General features: G+C 39.9%; 1 protein-coding gene and 1 long non-coding RNA gene across 4 annotated transcripts in view; one reads left to right on the top strand and one right to left on the bottom strand.

Moving 5' to 3' along the window:
• The window catches only part of LOC132914899 (neurogenic protein mastermind-like), a 244,996-nt gene that overhangs the window by 41,010 nt on the left and 185,623 nt on the right, over nt 1-18,363 (bottom strand). The window lies entirely within an intron of this gene.
• Nucleotides 13,404-15,011, top strand: LOC132915299 (uncharacterized). Its single transcript, XR_009659836.1, has 2 exons — nt 13,404-14,020; nt 14,600-15,011. It is a non-coding gene; the product is annotated as an uncharacterized LOC132915299 (long non-coding RNA).

Genomic DNA, 18,363 nt, shown 5'->3' with positions numbered 1-18,363 from the left:
TCGCCGCGATTTTAATTTACCCGTTAAGCATACAAGGGCCGTACCACGGTTCCGCGAGATTTCATCGCAAACGGAAACGCCGGTGAGTTTTTGCACGACTGTAGCATGGAAAAATCCGCTGCATTTTCCCTCTGGCCGATCTAGCTCGCGGCGAGTATCCTTCTTCGTTGTCTTACTTTAGAGAACACACCGCGTTATACCATTACAAACATATATGGATACATATGGAAATATATACCATCGTTTTGACAGCAGCGATAGCAGAAAGAACATTTGGCTTCTTTCAGAATTTAACCAATAATCCTCTAACGTTTCTAACTATTAGAAAGAAATAATGCAGTTGTCGTAAATTGTAACATTTTTCTTATTAACACATTAGCTGAATAAATTCAGTTATCGTGCTTGGATTCCACGTAATGTTACTAATGCAGCTATTGTTCCCAAGTTTGTGCATTTCAAGTTTGAAGAGGAGAAGGAAAACAGCAAGTATCGCATTGAAACAAAATCTTATCACCTAAAACAAAGACCTTTCTGATGAGAAAGCTTTACTATTTAACACTTTGCTATTAATTTCTTCTGAAATATCTTAAAATTACTGATCTTTTAACATACCTTATGACTCCTAACGATCTAACGATATGCATGGCGTGAATGCGCGCGCAGTACACGGGATACGTGTGGAAAGTGTATCTTGGGAAGTTTCGTCGTCTCCTGGTCAACGTTCTTCCATCGGCGAGAGAGTTGGATATCGACCGGTATCCCGGAGGATGAGACGCGATTTAATCCTACGAGAGAAGAGCGAGCACGGAAGGGAGCAAGCCTGTCTAAGCGAACGGGCCGCTATCGGTTCGCGCGAAAGCGGATTGCCTCGTGAAATAGTCAGGCGACGGATGAAAAAGCCGGCAGAGCCCGACTCGCTTTTAAGCAAATAGACGGATTCATTTTTGAAAAGGCACGATCAACGGTGCAAACCCTCTCTTTGCCATCCCCTACCTTTTCCCGTCTTTTCGTGCGACTGTTTTCGTTGGAAAAATAAAGGATTCTTCGGTACTGATACTTTTGTACATAAAATAATATATATGTAAATATATATAAAATTAAGATATATAAAGCATCCGAAGTAACACGAAACAGATCACTATTTACGTTTTATTTGTTTAATCGAATTTGCATAAGCGTCCATGATTTGATGACAAGGGAATCGTAATGGTAGTAAGTGACGATAAAAGATCTTTAACATAATTTTTTTCTGCTAAATTTCTATTATTTGTCATATATATGGTGACAGCATTTCTACATTAGAAAAAAGTTTGCACGAATATTTGCAAGAGTAACTTCGAAAGTTTCATGATTTCTAATTTATGTCCTATATCCAAGTTGAAATCACAGGAGGAATGGAACATTCTTTTTCATCACGGTGAAAGTGTTAATACGCTCGGGTATAGGAAGAGGGAAGTTTGATGCGAAACGATAATCGGTCTGACTGGTTTACTCTTATAAATTTTTATTAGAAATCAACGATTACTTCATCCCTAAGGAAATTCCAGAATTTAGAAAACGCGTTTAATGTGTTGACAAGAATTTAAAATCAACAGGAACGATTTCATTTCAGCCGAGTATATGAAATAATTTTCATTCTTGCAATTACACGGATTAGTTTTGTAATAATTTCTTCAAACGTAGAAGTGAAATAAACTTTGCAATATTATCGTTCAGAAAAGGGAAGTGCATTTCATAAATTTATACTAAAATTTCCGGTTTGTTATTTTGAGGATAAAAGGATGGAAATTTCATAGGATTAGTTCGCGTTAACGATTTTCCGAAAATACTTATCGATCCGTACCTTACCTAATTCTAAAGTTACCATCATGTTTGGTTATACTACTAGCCGTATAGAGAATTAGTGACTAGGGTCTAATCAAAACCAATTGTCCTCTCGAGACTCGAGTAATTCATAATTTTCCAACAACTTTGCCTTGTACCTGCAAATCAAATTTCGTCTAAAGCTTAATAATTAATCAAAGTTATCATTTAATTTCCACCTTTTACAAAACACTGAGAAACCACGCACAAACCTCCTAATCTTGGATTTCCAAACCTTCCCAAACTTTTCCAAATTTCAAAGATCAAAGTCATCGTCCTCCGCTTCAAAAAACACACGCATTTCCACGAACACACCAATTTTCTTTCAGCTAATTATTAATTATTCTGTCAAACTAAAATGATCACGCACACGCGCCTGTACACACATACACACATACAGAAACATAACTGAACAATCTCGAGACGTCAAGAACCAAACTTATTGCTCTTTGCACCAAAAAACGTACACGTACTATCTCTCTCCTTCCTCATCCAACTCTTAACTCCGTCAAATCCCCGTGACTCTGCCCCAGCCCGCAGTTGCATAGACTCGTCGTTTAGCGAGACCTCGCCTCTCGGTTCGCCGCGAAATAATCCTCTCAGGAATATTTCTAGCGGCTGGTAGCCGTAGTCGGCGTCGTCGTTATCGCGGTACGGTAACGATCGTTGGCGTTAAAGTTGCTGGAATGAGAAGGATAGGGAAAGCGAGCGAAAGCAGGAAAGAGATGGTAGGAGCACAGAGCGGCGAGAGTCGAGAGAACGCCTCTGTGTAGGCTGATCGCGTTTGGGTGAAAGAGACGGGTATATGCGGTCCAAGAGAAACGGCACACGAGGGCAAAAGGGGTTAGAGGTAGGGGAGGGAGCAACGGTAGCCGTGGCAGAACGAGGAGAAAGGGCGCTTTCCTCTCTCGCGTATAGGTGTGTCTACCAGAGACCTCTTCCGCAAGGGAATGTTAATTAATTAGCGTTGCGGCATTGATCACGGCGTTACTTTGCACCGGTGTGTGCGCCCTACGCTCGACGCTGGCTGCATCGTCCTCGTCGTCGACACCGGTGCCGCCTTCATTACACGAGAGGTAGCGCGGAAATGGCTGGCTATGTTCAACTCGGCACTACCTGCAAGTGCTCGTCGCAAAACCACTACTCGTCTTCGAGGACTCTACTTCCACTCCTCTCTTCATCCTCGTCCTGTTTCACTCACCCATGGTCTTGGCTCGCTTCACGCAGCGCGCACCGTGTCACTCGTATCGACGAAACTGGTGCGCGTACACGTGGTTTCCGCACTCCGGCTGAAGAATAGAGAACCTTGTGCGTTTTGTAGAACGAGGGTTTGTTAAAAACGGGGCACAATACAATTGTTGACAACGCAGGCGGCGTGGGATATTTTTAGTGTGAAAAGGGTCGAATCCTGGAGGTTGGGAAGACGGGGTGCAGTGTAGATTATTTTTGATAACGTGAATGGCTGTTGATCCGATGGATGTGTAGTTTCTACGCGCAGACTAAATAACGAAGAACATTGTACATTTTGGAAAACGAGCGCTTGTGAACAAAGTTGAATCCAAGAACTTAAGAGGACGTGTAGTTGCGATTCTAATGGATGTTTTAATTTGATTAGCACAGAGAAGAAGTTATCATTGAGAGACAGATTGAGTCCGTTAGATATTTTATAGAATATCGATTACCTATGTTGAGAATAGACAGCGGATTAGTTTTCGATTATTCGCTTATGTATGCTGTATAAAGCTTCGCTGAAATCGCTGCCCGATATCTTGTATAATGTTCCTAATAGAAAGATTAATGTTGAAAATAAATCAAGGCTAACTCTAGTATAGGAGTCTCCTACTCATAATCCATGAACTATTCTACAAAAATTAACATACAATGATAATATTATCATCTTACACATACTCTAAATCAACAATTTCAACGATTCCGCTCGCAAGTTCTTCTATCTCACCGTCTATAATTATTCACTTACTTAATGCCTTACTCTATCTCGCGAGATTAAAACCAAAAAAACTTCTCAAATTTGATACTATACAAACGTGATCATTCGCGATTCGTAAGGATGCACGTGATCGATTTATGAAGAGGTATACCTGTTTGGAAGATTGAACGTGGAGCACTGTTACCTTCGAGAAGTAGGTAGGTAACTTGTTTAACGACCACCCTTAACGGTAATCGATAAGCGACGCTATCGGGACTACGGATCCCAGGTCATACAGAAGCCTCGGAGACGATCGATCCTCCCTCTTCCTCTTCCTTTCTCTCGCTCTCTCTCTCTTCTTCGTTCCGTTAATGGCAAAAGGAATACACCGATAATCTCGAAGGTGCATAACGAACGAGGACGCAGGCAACTTATCGATTCTGCAGCTACGGGGCGGCATCGATGGATTCTGTGACCGTCGAACGGTATCGAAGTTTCGAACGGTCTGTTAGGTTAGAATTCTAAATACGCCGTACGAACGAAATAATTGGCGGATTTCCTGCACAAACGACTTTGTAGATTGGATAACCTGATCAGTATCTTCGTCAGACTCGCAACCAGTCTCCGCGGGTTAAGTGATTAGGAACGATGTTGCGGTAACCCTGGATGAGATCATTTTGGTAAGTAGCTTTTCGGCTGATAATACGTAAGTAAGATGAAGCATAAACTTTCCGGAAGAATGAAGTTATATCAGTTCTTGAAATTTCTATTCATTAACGCGGTTTATATATGATGGATTTTTATTAGCTTTAAACTACCGTTATGTTAATTAGCAACAAACCTCCTAGCAAATTATATTTAATCCGTTTGTATTGCATTTTCTTTCTGTCGCCTTTCTTCGTTCTATACTTAACGAATAGAGAATTCATTCAGCCTCCGCACTGTTCTTTTCGTTTAAAAAATCCTAATCGTTATTGTTTACTAGGAACTTTATCACAAGAGACCTATCGATCTCGATCCTCTCTCAGAACGTCCATTGTAGCTACGATTATATCTCTTCTACCAATTTGTTGCAGTTCGGTGCTTGCTGTCGTCTTTTTCGTAGCATCACGATCAAACAAGATATATATATAAGTCCTTACTTCGTTATAATTCGTAATATGCCGAATAAGTTTTGATTAAACCCCAAGATAAAAGTACACCCCCGCATATAAAATATTTTACAGATATCTCCACCGATTTCAATAAAATTTCTCGTAAGCACCCATAGACATCCATAAACACCTAAAAACCTGAAAGCACCGTACGTTCGTCTTTCGAACGCCTTCCAAGGACCTCGTCTCAGCGATAGCCAAGACACGGAGGAGCTCTAAGGTCAACCAGAGCAAGAGAGAACATCCTGCACGGAGGAACGAGGGTGAGATATTAGTCCTTCGAGTCCCTCGAAATTACAGGCGAGAAGACCGCGTCCAGAATAGGTCGGGCCGACCAGAAGAATCGTTTTTTCCCGCGGAGATTTGTGTCAGCCGGCAGCCAGTAGCGAGCTTCCACCACGCTGGTATCTGGGGCTCGGAACCACCCACCCTCTGACACCCACGTCTTATCCTATCCACCTACACGTGAAACATTCCCTTGTCGTATCTGCGTTTTCAAATCCTGTTCTGGCAAACCACCTAAAGTAACTCGTAGAAATATTCGGACACGTGCCGAAGAAAATTTTCAAGAACATATATTATATATGTTATACGACACCGATAACTGTAATGAAGGTCAACTATGGTGATCATATGGATAAAATTCGAAACCAATCTGAAAACGCATGTACAAGCTACAAGGTATTTATTAGAAATATATATTCAATAGAATATTAGTATACAGCATAAATAATGATTTTAAACGTATAATGAGCGTTACAAAATTTGATGGGAGAGATACATCTTTATATGGATTCCATTTCATTAGTCAGTTCCTGAATTAGACCCTTAGTTAGTGAATGTTAATGGTAAATGGTGCCAATGAAATATTTTATATAACATATTCATACGTGAAAAGTTTCTCTAAATGTTTAGGTACTTTCATGAGCCACTGTATCTTTCAGAGGAAGTTGTTCGGTTACAAGAGAGTAGACGGAGTCTTTTCTCACCGAGAGGCCCCGTGCTACCACCAGCCCTAAGGAAAGTCAACAGCTTCGAGGCGAAATCGCACCTTTCTCTATCGTCTACGACTTCTATCCTATTTTCCTATCCTGCCCTACCGAACATGACAGATTCGTCTTTCCAATCTACACGAATTCGCGGTAACGAATAAAAATTCAGATTAAAGACCTATTTCAACGGAAGCGAGTCTGGATATTTAATGGCCGGTGAATGTTTTATTCACGAAGATTGGTGGCGTTTAACGCTCCATGGGATTGTGCTTAACCCCGTGGCTTGATTCGATGTAAGCGAATACGGTTCGCGGCGAGGAGGGTGATTAGTCAAATTGAAGGTCTGAATTTGCTGTAATTGGGTCAAGGGACATACACGATTGTGGTTTTTGGGAAATTTCCTTGTTGTAAACGCGTATAAAGTGAAGATAAAGAAAATCAAGTTGGAAGTAGTAGTGGTTATTAGGTTTTGTGATATGGTTGAGTTAATTCAAGTTTGGAAACTGACGTTGAAAATGATGTAGCTGGAAATTAAAAAATGGTATAAATATGTAGAAACGAATAGAATCTTTTATTGCTCCTAGACGTTGGCTATAGATATGTTGCTTGATTTATGGAGTATATAAAGTGCTGTGAAATAGTTTAATGCGAATCAGGAATTTTTAGAATCATCCTGTAGAATTTATATGAATTTAAAATTGAACAGAGAAGCAGGGGAGATCCTGCTTACGAAATAGAGAAACTGGAATATCTCTCGTAGAATTGTAGATTTGAAATACATGTATATATTTTGACCTATCATTTTGATCTATGTCTAATGGAGTAATTTATATTGTAAACTCATGGTCCAACTTTTCTGATGCTTCATTATATGTTTCTTAACCAATCTCTGCTGCAAAATTTATCGGGTCTTCTACGTGAGAAACAACCTGTAACATTCTACACTAACAAGTAGCTCGAACCCAATCCTTGTATTTCGATATCGAAATACGAGTTCGAACGCCGCGTCCCCCAGGATCAATATTTGAGGAAACTCGAACGCATCTAGCTTCGGTAATAACATTACCAGATAATGAGATTAGAAATTAGAGCCCAGCAATATCGACGTGCTCGACATCATCGGGCCGAAGAATATCACGATTTAACATTACCGCACGAAATTAAATCGACCTGTTCTGTCCTCGCATTCTTGATCGACATTCCTGATTCGATATCTTAACCGTATAACTTCATTCAAAAATTGATTTCTGTTCTACTCTTTTAATTTATCTTTGCGTAAATAATCGCTCTCCCTCTTCCCACTTCTCTATTCTACGATTTTCACGTCCTTACGACTTGTTATTACATAATCGAAAATCACAGAAGACCACAACCCCATTCGCGGCAACCTTATAAAAATTCAGATTTTTCCATCATTCGCTTACACCCTCAACGACACCCTAAATTTGCCAGTCTCTCAAAGGACCAACGATCCAACTTTCTGTTCGATACTGCGCCCGTGTGAGGTCACCTTTGACCCAGATGAGAAAAACTCGAGAAACCGACGCACGGCTAACGTAAATCGCGGCGATATTCTAAATTATGCGCGTTGGTTGCGGCTGGTTTATTAACGGCGCGGCTTGCGGTGCTTCATGATTGGTGAACGATTCGCAGGGACAGCAACGAGGGTGGTAGCGGACGGGTGAACCGTCGAGGCCGTCTTTTTCTCTCGTTTCTCAGCCCCCGGCTGAACCATAAGTCCGCTCGTATCGCGTCATGTTGCATTAGAGAGGCGACGAGGTGGCACGCCGCGCCGTCGTCCTCGGGGCTTCTTCCATTTCACGTCCTGCCGTCCCTCGACGACCCGTTTTCCAACCCCCGCAACGTCAGCCTTCGAATCGCCGCCTTTCTGCTCTCACTCACCCTCTGCCGCCCTCTACTTCCTTCATCCGTCTCCACCCTTGACACCCTCCTCGTCCCTTACTCGATATGCATGTCCTTCGTTCTACTTCTGTAACCGCGTTTCGCTCTGGTTCGTTCGAAGGCCTCTCTCTCTCTCGCGCACGGACCAACCCGCACCCGTTTTCATCCTTAAACCGTCCGTTCGGTATTTCCGGCCCGATCGATTCTCCCTCCCTTGCGTTTATTCTCGGATTTCGTCCGGCTGATATTTGCCGGCTTTTCCCTTTCTTTTTTCCTTTCCGTGTTCGTTTTGCGCCAGTTTCATGGAGGATGGTTCTCGGAGGTTGGAATTAACGGGGTCGTTTAATTCTGAGATTGAAAAGACAAAGACGAGGGCGAGATGAAGGAAGATGAAGAGTTACGCAAGTCGGTTTTGCGTGGTTTCTTTTTCGGTGATTTCTTTTTCTAACTTTTCTAATTTTTGGACTGTAGTAAGAGTTTAGGATTTGTTAGGCATATGCTGTTTAAGCAACAGATACTGCTACTTCTTGATTCGTTAAAGATAAATATACCGTCACATTGCAACATAAATCTTCTTTAAGCTTTACCGTAATCGCTATATATTTTTATAAAAAAGAAATGCTATATGCACACCTTCTAAACAATATCGTATCTACGACCCAATGATACCACGTATCACTTGGAAGAAAACCCCATTTCGAATTAAACTCAATCTATACTCTGTTACGAAAGAATCCAGCCAATCGCTGTTCCCTTATCGTCCCCATATTTTGAGAAATAATTCATTAGCCTTCGCCAAGTAACGTTCCTACAATAAACTATGTCGTTGTACCAATCCCAAAAAAATCGTTGAAACTGGCCACTAACCTTAAATCACACGCGATAAACGCAGTATTCGCGAGAGAAAGCGCAGTGCAGTGTGTCGCCTTTCAGGCGGATGAGGAAAACGCGAGAGGATAAACCGAGAACCTTAACGCTCGGTCTGGAGGGTGTCGGTGATCACGAGGATGGCTAGGTATGGTGTTGCTGGCTGTGCCTCTGGTTATATTGCGGACCCGGAGAGATCGTGCATCCTCCGGGTGAAGGACGCGGCGGGACGGAAGAGCAAAGAATTATACTACGTGCCTGGAGTGTCAAGTCGTGGGGGTGGTTTATGGTGGAACCGTAGATGCGAACCAAGCCGTTCGAGGCTATACACTAGCGTGCAGTAGTGTGCAGTGTGCATCCTCCAACGCAGCCTGTTCTCTCGCCTTCGAGCCTGTTAATGGTCGCTACCCTTTTGAATACTTTGCCGAATCGCTTGAAGCGTTAGTTTCAAACATTTGAACGGGTTTCTTTCTGATTTTCTGTTAAGTTTCCTCGCGCTTCTTTTTTCATCTTTTTTTTACACGCAGTGTTTCGAAGAACTGTGTTTCGGTAAGAATTTTTAAAGGTTTCTTCTTCTTCATGAAGTTTTGTATTCGATAATTAGTGATGTAACGTTGCTTTTATTTCCATATCTAAATTCAAGTGGTACCGTGTTCCTCTTTTATGTTGAGAAATATTCCGAGGATATTTAATGGATTATTTTACTGAGATTTCGTATTAAAGTTAGTTTGATAATTTCCGGAGCACTGTGCTTCGAATAACGACAACTATGACGATCACTGATGTATTTGAACGTTTCCTACCTGCAAGTATGTAGTAATCTAATGTCAAATGACCTTCGATCAGCAAAAAATGTTCTTTGAACGACTTGTAACCCTTTCATTTGAAATTCGCTAATTTTCCACACAGATAGTTTCTGTAGAAAGATGAAAAGTACAAGGCGACACCTGCTCGTTTGGTAATTGAAAATCAATCTCGTGTTATTTGAGTATTTTTTACCAAAGGAAGACAAGGCAAAAGTAGCTACGTATCTATAACGATGTTAAGGTTGTCACATGTTTCATTTTGCACGGAAAGTACAAAAATATCGTGCCCTGGCGAGAAAAACAATGAGTGGGATAGGAGCGAGCGAACCTTAGTAAAAGGTAAACTAAAAACCAAACTTGACAAGCTATTGCCTGTATAGTTTGTGCTTCTCAAAGACAGCTTTAGGATCGGTGTCAAGTACTGGGACAAATATTTGCAGGATACGCTTGGCCTAATCTTTGAACCTTTTAAATCGTCGGCAAAGGACGTCGTCTTATAGGAGAACAAAGATTCCTTGACACGAACCAACACAACACTCAACTTTTGTTTGAACCATCCGGAAACACGCGAATGTGGATCGATAAGAGCTTTTAAAGATTTTATTGTATAGAAAAATTTCCTCGCACCAATATTTTAATATGTTCGATGCTAACGATTATTATCTTGAGAATTGTTAATATATGCACTTTATATTAAACATGATATAAGTAACCATTTGAGAGTATTTAATTTTGAACTTTATTCTTTGCATTTATAGTGACGATACTTCCATTATCAGCTGTTTAAGAATATTTTATAGCCTGGAAATCCACACACAGCTTTCATTCCTCAAATTGACTTCACGATGATATTTACAAATTCTGCGTAAAGATACTTCTGTCGTATAATCTGCTTACAAGAATATTTTAAATCACCAAATGACCTTCGCGTTAAACTGAATTCACGATAAAGTCTTCAAATGCTGATTAAACGCCTCTTCGTACGTTTAGACAATATGCAGTCTACGCGAATGCTCACTGATATTCCCTACATCTCGAACCTTCATCGAGAGATTACGCCTAGACAGTGATTACCTAATTAGCAAAAAGCGATCTCCGCGCGTAAATTAAGCAGACTATCGCGACAGTAATTCCGTAAAATGTAGCCTCTGCTGGGAAACCGTCATCGTCGTTTGATCGAAACGTTCCGTACGATGTCGATTCGCGGAACGGAACCATTCTATTTTCAGTAAAACAGGAATCGTAAGCAAAGAGAGTGCTCTCGCGTACAACAAACGTTGGAACAATGGAGGAAGAATAGGCGCCGGCGTGAGAGAGAGAAAGAGAGAGAGAGAGAGGCCGATGGAAATGGATGGCAAATTTTTTTGACAAGCGCACGCGAAACACACGTTGACGGTATGTGGCGTGTTTAAAAGCGTGTTTCTATTAGACGGCGAGACCCCCGACTCGCGTTTTGTACACAGCGTTCGCGAAAGTAATGGAAAATTCCATGAAAGCATAGGCAGCTCTTCTTACGAGATAAAATGACGGGAAAAAATGGGGAATTTTGACAAACGCGCGCAGATTTTATTTTGCATCTGTCTCTCGTCTAAATTAATGAATCGAATTTACGTCGGAGATTTTACGTTCGTCTCATTATGATTTCACAAAATCTATAATTGTTCGTTTTTAATGGACAATGAAGTAGTATTGAACCGATTGGTTCGAAGTAGTTCGAACAGTTCGGCATTCTATGCTATTCTATTCGGAGCTTGTCCAGTCAAATTTTGCTAAATAGTAACAAAACAATAAGATTTTTCTGTCTTTTATTTCTTCGATCAAATCGACACGAAGAAACGATGAAAACAGCTCTCCATAAAATGCACTATGGCCATCTGCACAGAGCTGTAAAATTTATCTTTAGTGACAGCACGATCTTGCTTAAAACCACGATTCATTTACTTCTCATCGTTCGCGCCACTCTTAAAATCCCTAATCGAAAGTTCCAACTTGGAATCGGTCTAATTTCACACCCAATCTTCTTTCGTCTACGAGAATATCCCTCATCTTCGCCAACTTGCGCCGTTTCCCCGAAATAAATTCCAAGTTTCGGTATAAAATCTCGTAACGACGAGTGCAGAGCCGCGGCCATTTCCAACGATCGAACCGGAGTCCTCCTTCGCCCGCCAAAAAATTTAACGACGTGACGTCGACAAACTTGCGTTCGGAACTTTTCGTGTCGCAAATTTGCTAATCTACGCGAATATGGTTCATACTTGATTTGACTTCTTCGTATTTTCATATTCGCTCGTACTTTAATCCTTTCCAACCGTATTGGTAAAAACGTTGAGATCCTATCGTGATTATTAATCTAATAGATCGCTGATATTTAAGCAAATTTATCCTTTTAGGAACAAAACTGGATAAATAGAAATTTTAAAATTCTAGTCGCACATGTGCCGACGTTTGCTGGACTACACGGTCCCGTGAAAGTTAATGGAGAAATGGAAAGGAGTGACGAGATCGGCGTAATGCAATGTAGAATCTGCAACGACTCGATATTCGCGGCGACGATGCCTCGACTCGATTAAACTTTTATCACCAAAGGCAAGGACCACGCGAGAATTCCGATCGTGCAAGCCCACTTCGACAGTGCATTCTCATTTAGTTTAATGCTCCCGAGATCGCGCGAATTACCTTTTGATAGATTCACGATCGTCCCACGGGACCGGACCCCGGTTTGCATCGTAGATTCCGTTTGAATCAGACGACCCTATGAATATAACCTGTATGTCTTTCGCTCAGTTTTATCGAGATTTAGTTCAAAAGTAGCGTACCAATCATGTGAGAAAGTTAGTTTTGAAATTTAAGAATGTGGTAGAAGAAACGATGCGTTCATTTGAGCCTACTTAATTGGATTACTCTATGGTGTAATCCTGTTTTCTTTCCAAGAGTGTTTTGAACGATATTCGAATCTTTGACATTTTGAATTTTTGTAATTCCAACTTGTAGGCTACTGAACCTAATGAGTAATTTCGAATATTTTCCATTTTGTTATACTTTTTGTTATTCTAGCGTCGATTCTAAAGCCACGCGCGCATTAACGACAAAACTTTCGCTTTAATAGTTACATATAGCGTTATTGTAATGAGAAATTGAAACTACAGACAGCATAACATCATAAATAGCTACTAAAGCGACGATCATCTTGCTAGTGCCCACGTGGCTTAGTATAGCATGTATGACACGCGAGTACCGATTAATTTAGGGTAAAAGAATTAAAGAATAGCGAATTGGAGGCTAACGCGTGAATTTCGATTCCCATGTGGAAAGCCGGGACTCCCGCGAGCGTTATTTTTCGGATCAAATCAACCGAGTGTGTTATATTCATGAAATCGCGCGGAAAAAATGATATCAATGCTCAAACGGTTGTTCGCTGATGACAGTGTCGATATATCTGTCTTCAAGTTTCACACCAATCTCGATGATTGGATATGATGTTTATTTTCGTGACAAATGAAAAATATTCGAATTCATGTGCTGCAATTTCCATGAGAAGGTTTCGGCTGTCGACTAACCACTCTCAGTCAATCAAAAGTCAGCCGAGGAAAAAAAGCACCTATAACCGGAACCAAATTTTCTAAAGCTATCCAATCGTTCAAGAACATCAACCGCATCCTAAATTTTTCTAAACTTGATTGTACCCGTTAACGAATTCCTCACAATTGACAAACTGCGATCTACCTTACCTTGGACATTTCACAAACAATATCTTTCTTCCCAAAACCAAAAGCGAAACCAAAGGGATAAAGACAAAGAACAAGCTGCAGAGTACAAAGGAAGAGAGCAAAGCAGAGGAGAATCTCACGTCGCACGGGTCACCAATGAAAAAAAGGCAGGCAAAAAGAAGAACGTGGACAATATTTGAGGGTGATAATAAAAAGCGGCAGGGAAACAGTGGCTCTGGCTTTGGATATGGCATCGGTATTGGAGGGTTGAGAGAGAACCAACGCTGGTGATGGTAGTTGGCGCTGCTAAAAAGGACGCGGCGATGAAGACGGAAAAGCGGATAAACGCGTGGCGACGTTAGTTCGCGTGGGCCGGCACGTTGTGCACATAACGCGCGCGACGCCGACGCCGACGCCGACGCCGACTGCTGCAATGCGGTGATGTCGGCATTTTAATTGAAAACGCCGGCTCGCTCTAGCGATACCACCACACCACCAATCTCCTCTCTTTTTCTCTCTCCCTCTCTCTCTCTTTCACGCTCTCACGGCTGCTGCCAACCAACCACTTCTCGCTTCTTCGCTCATCCATTCGTGGTTTATTAATGAACGTTAATGTCGTAGGTGCGCGGCTCGTTCCTTTTAATTGCGTCCCTAAATTATTCACCGTGGACGCTGTAACCGTCGTTGTGCCGCCACTGTGACGGGTCCACCTCATGGATCCTTTCTGTTTGCTGTTCCTCCGCGAGATCCAACACGGGGGCAACGAACTAAAAGTTCGCGCGGACATCGAGGGAATAAGTCGGTTGGTTCGTACGTTTTTGTAGCTGTTTGGAAATTTATGACGAACGTTGAGTTTCTGATCTGTTATTGTCATGATCTGATAGTCAAACACCTTGGGCGTAAATATATGAATATTGTCTATTGGTAGTAACTTTACGTGACGTTTCTTCAAGATTATGCAAATAGCGTAGATCAATCCTCTCTGTCTTCAACTGTTGCTCTCGGACGAAGAAAATATTTTTTAGGTATAGTTATGCTTCAGATTCTAGACAATTTTTAAATTATTGAAAAAATATGTTTCATTTACACAACTATTTACGCTACCTGTCTCTACCTAAAGATTACACGTAGAATATATACTAGTAATGTAGCAGTAAATTTTGCACATCGCTTGAAGCATATAATACGCGTGATCTGCCTCTTCCTCAGCCAATCTATTCATAAAATACACAAATTACTTAAAAACTGCAAATTACCCCAACTTGATCCTAAATTCCACCAAAACTTCCAAAACTACAACACGCAACATCTCTTGTTCCTAATCGATTATTTATTCACAAGAACTTGCATCAAAGTTATCCTAAAATCTCGCTTTTTTCAGGCTCCGTATCAGAGTTTACTTTTGGGAATGGTAACGGAGAGCTCGGTGGATCGGCCAGACGAAATGGAATGGCGTCGGCGGACTGACAAGCGAGGAGAAAGAGGGATGTGAGAGAGAGAGAGAGAGAGAGAGAGAGAGGCCGGACGCAAAGGGAGACGCATTGTTTACAGTAATGAAGGCGTAAATAAGTGATGAACCGCGCGACGCATCGATCTCGGCCGGGCTATGCCTATGTTTGATACGGCACTGCTCTCGGGGTGGTCACCCCCACTGTCAGCCACCCTCCAACTGCACGCAGATGTCGACCGGTTCTTTTCCCGCCTGCTACCTCTTTCTTTCTCGCTTTACACTTCTCTCGTCTGACGGATTATCGAGACGTTAATTAACAATTAAAAATTTCGTGAATCTACCAGTTTCTTTTCACTTCTTTTTTTCTCCCTTTGTCCTTTCCCTTCTTTAGTTCACCGTTCCTTTTTATCTTCAGCAATGGAGGTTAGCGTGACGACGGGTCAATTAAAGGGACGAAACGATTCTACTGGTTTATGGAGTATGATTTTACGTAGCTTTATAGGTACCCTGCTTGTGCTTGCGTTTAAATGTGTTTAAGAGTGGTTTTATTTTCTCTTGGAATATTTGCTTTTACGTTTACGATGGATACACTCTAGTTTAATTACTCGTGTACGTTTACTGTCAGAGAAATTTTGTATACACGTCTATAGTAATGGCGTTCTGTTCGCGTATTTCAGCACGATGCGATGCAACCTAATACACATTCACGTATAATACATATTTTATTAAAAAATCAAATTTTCCGAACATTTTAACACTGCATTTAGTACAGTCACATTGTGACTATAACGTTAAAAAGTATTGGAAATTTTGTAAATTTTAGATCACCGTTGATACTAGTGGACGTATTAAATGATAAAATATTGAATTCTATTATCACTTTGGTTGTTTAGCATTTGCTCTTGAAAATAATTACATTTTACGATAACATGTATTTTTCTATCATATTTCCACGGAAATTCTCACGAAACTAAGACTGTCCTTGCAAGTCGATGTTAAACACGGCACACTAATCTCGGAATATGATAATTCAGCGACTAGTCGTCTTCCGTTTTCCTTCCTAAGATGCATATTAATAGGAAACGTTTATTATGCATTTATTATACTAGCGTCCAGTGTGTCATGTTTTCTAGCAGTTCAATTCATATCGCCTCATATTCTATTCAAATTAACTGACGTGTAAACAATAAGTCTAGGAGGCACTTTATAATCGCGAACTTAAGAATTAGTCATTTGTATTTGCATGAATTCCCCTTGATCGATTCGATATCGAATTAACTGCGAAGCAACATGAAAATTTCACGACGATAAGGCAGAAGCGCGAAGCATATTATGCAATATCAGCGCAACTATAGCGAGCTAACGTGCGATCGACCTTGTCCATACGTTTCAGAAACCGGCGACAAACAGCGTGTCGGGTTTCGCGTTAGGCTGCTAGACGAGTAACCTAATTATTCAAGAAGTGGACTAATTTGAATGGTGCCGCGGACGTGGATTAATTTCTGCGGCGCGAACAAGGAAGAGCGCAATTATGAATCGCGTTCCAGCGTCGGGAGGACGTAACACGTTTGTGTAGCGAAACGTTTCGCGTTACTAGAAGAACACGTTGAAATTTGGGTTAGAGGAACAATAATGATATTAATATCATGTAGAATATATATACATAAATTAACATTTTTAATCCTGTTACCAGAAAAATTTGAAAAATTTTCTTTCGTTACAGAAACTTATCCTCGCAACAATCAGAAATTTATCTTTCGAGCAATTGACGATAACTCAGTGGGGTTATTCATTGGCCGGTTCGGTAACTTTCGTAAAATTTGGATATTTTTAATGTCATAGAGCGAACAGATGTAACTAGATTTCAGTTTTGCCAAAGAAACGTCAGATTAAAGAACCGGAGAAACCAAATTAAATGGATCGATTGCGAAGTGCAGCTCAACGTTAGTTTATAAGATTTTCCAAAATTTAGATACACTCAATTATATTTAAAGACACTTGAAGCTAGAAATTTTAATTTCTAGAACATATAAACATACATTTTTTAATTTGAATGTAATTTTCTTGATTGCAAATTATAATATCGAGTGTAACCATAGTAAATGCAACAAATTTGAATCTATCAGATGTTAAAAAATTCCTATTCGAGAAAAGCGGTAGTAACAGAAATAGCTTTGAACAATGAAAGTATAACAAAGACGCGATTAAAAATTTCTTTAAAATATCTGGTTCGTATTTACTTTATTGTAATAGATCATCTGCGACATTTCCGCTGCCATTCAACAAAATAGTGTGCAAAGCAATAGAAGAACTCCTTTGAAAACAATAATTGGCGAGTCGTTGTTATTAGAAAAAGGTATGTTTCTATCCTGAACAATATATGCGTTTCACGCCGCGATCATGCGCTTATCATACATTCTATTTGTGCACATTTAGAATCGTGACATCTTGCGATTCCCTGAATTCGACCTAAGCTAATTTCACTGTATTGTGTTTCATAAGATTTTTAGTTGTATTGCTCGTTAAAGCCCCCTCGATCGAATTAAAAATATAAAAAGCAAAGCAATGATGAAACGTACTGCACAGGGTCGTGTTTAAAGTTTCATAATAAATGGATTAAAAACTCCGCTCATTATATTACTTGGTTACAGCAGATGATACATGTACTCCAAAACATACAATATATTTTTCATGTCTGTTTAATTAACGGAATTACGCGGAAGTAATACACGTTTTTATTGAAGAATATCACCGAAGAAAGTATTATTAAGTTTAATATTATAACTAAAGACAATCTAAGATATGCAACATTCGTTTTCCTTCGTTCCTCCATATTATTGTTAAATTTAACAGATTTTCACGTTTTATGAGGCAGAAGATTAAGAGAATGTAATGTGTACTTCGTTCGTTTATAATTAGATTGATGATTCATTAACATGTTGTGACATTACAATACATAAACTTCAAGTATAATAATAAAACAGTAAATAATGCTGACTCATGATGTTGATTTAATTTAGGGAGGAACAGCATGTTGATTATTATTCAAATAAATTTATCGCAATATCGATTCCACACTGAAACGTTCACAAAGTTATGTAATTTTTTTCTCCACAGTTGAAGTCGTTCTTTTGCAGTAAAAATATTTGGCACTTATTCTGTTTGAAATTTTTGCAAATTCCATTTGCAACATCCATTCGAACACAAATTTTTTCCACTATTCTAAACACTTGTCAGTCAACTCAAATACACAAACGGTCATTCTCTTTTACATCAAATAGTACCATTTGTTGTTCGTTTTCTGCAATTCGCTACCTTTATATTTCATTCGACATGGAATAGAAATTAAGACACAATTTATAAGATAAAAATAATTGTTCGATCATATTTATTACCCTAATTTGACGCTAATCGTTCACGATCAGATTAAGTTTAAAAGAAACTTATATTAACGCGCAATAAATATTTATTCAGTTTTCTTATTATCCATTTATATATTTTTGTTCTGTCCTATACTAAGTCTAAGACTACTGTCATAGAAATATTTTCTTCGTGTTTCATATTTTTGTCATAACATTCTAATAAACCTTGAAATTTGAATTTTAATAAAGCTTCCTTTACACGACACTGTCCTATTGCTTTCAAATTAAATCCTATTACTTTACACGAAAACTGTGAGACATGCTGTATAATAT

The sequence above is a fragment of the Bombus pascuorum genome, chromosome 1, assembly GCF_905332965.1.
Source record: "Bombus pascuorum chromosome 1, iyBomPasc1.1, whole genome shotgun sequence".
In the NCBI taxonomy this organism is placed as follows: domain Eukaryota; kingdom Metazoa; phylum Arthropoda; class Insecta; order Hymenoptera; family Apidae; genus Bombus; species Bombus pascuorum.
This window is presented reverse-complemented; position numbering and strand designations above follow the sequence as displayed.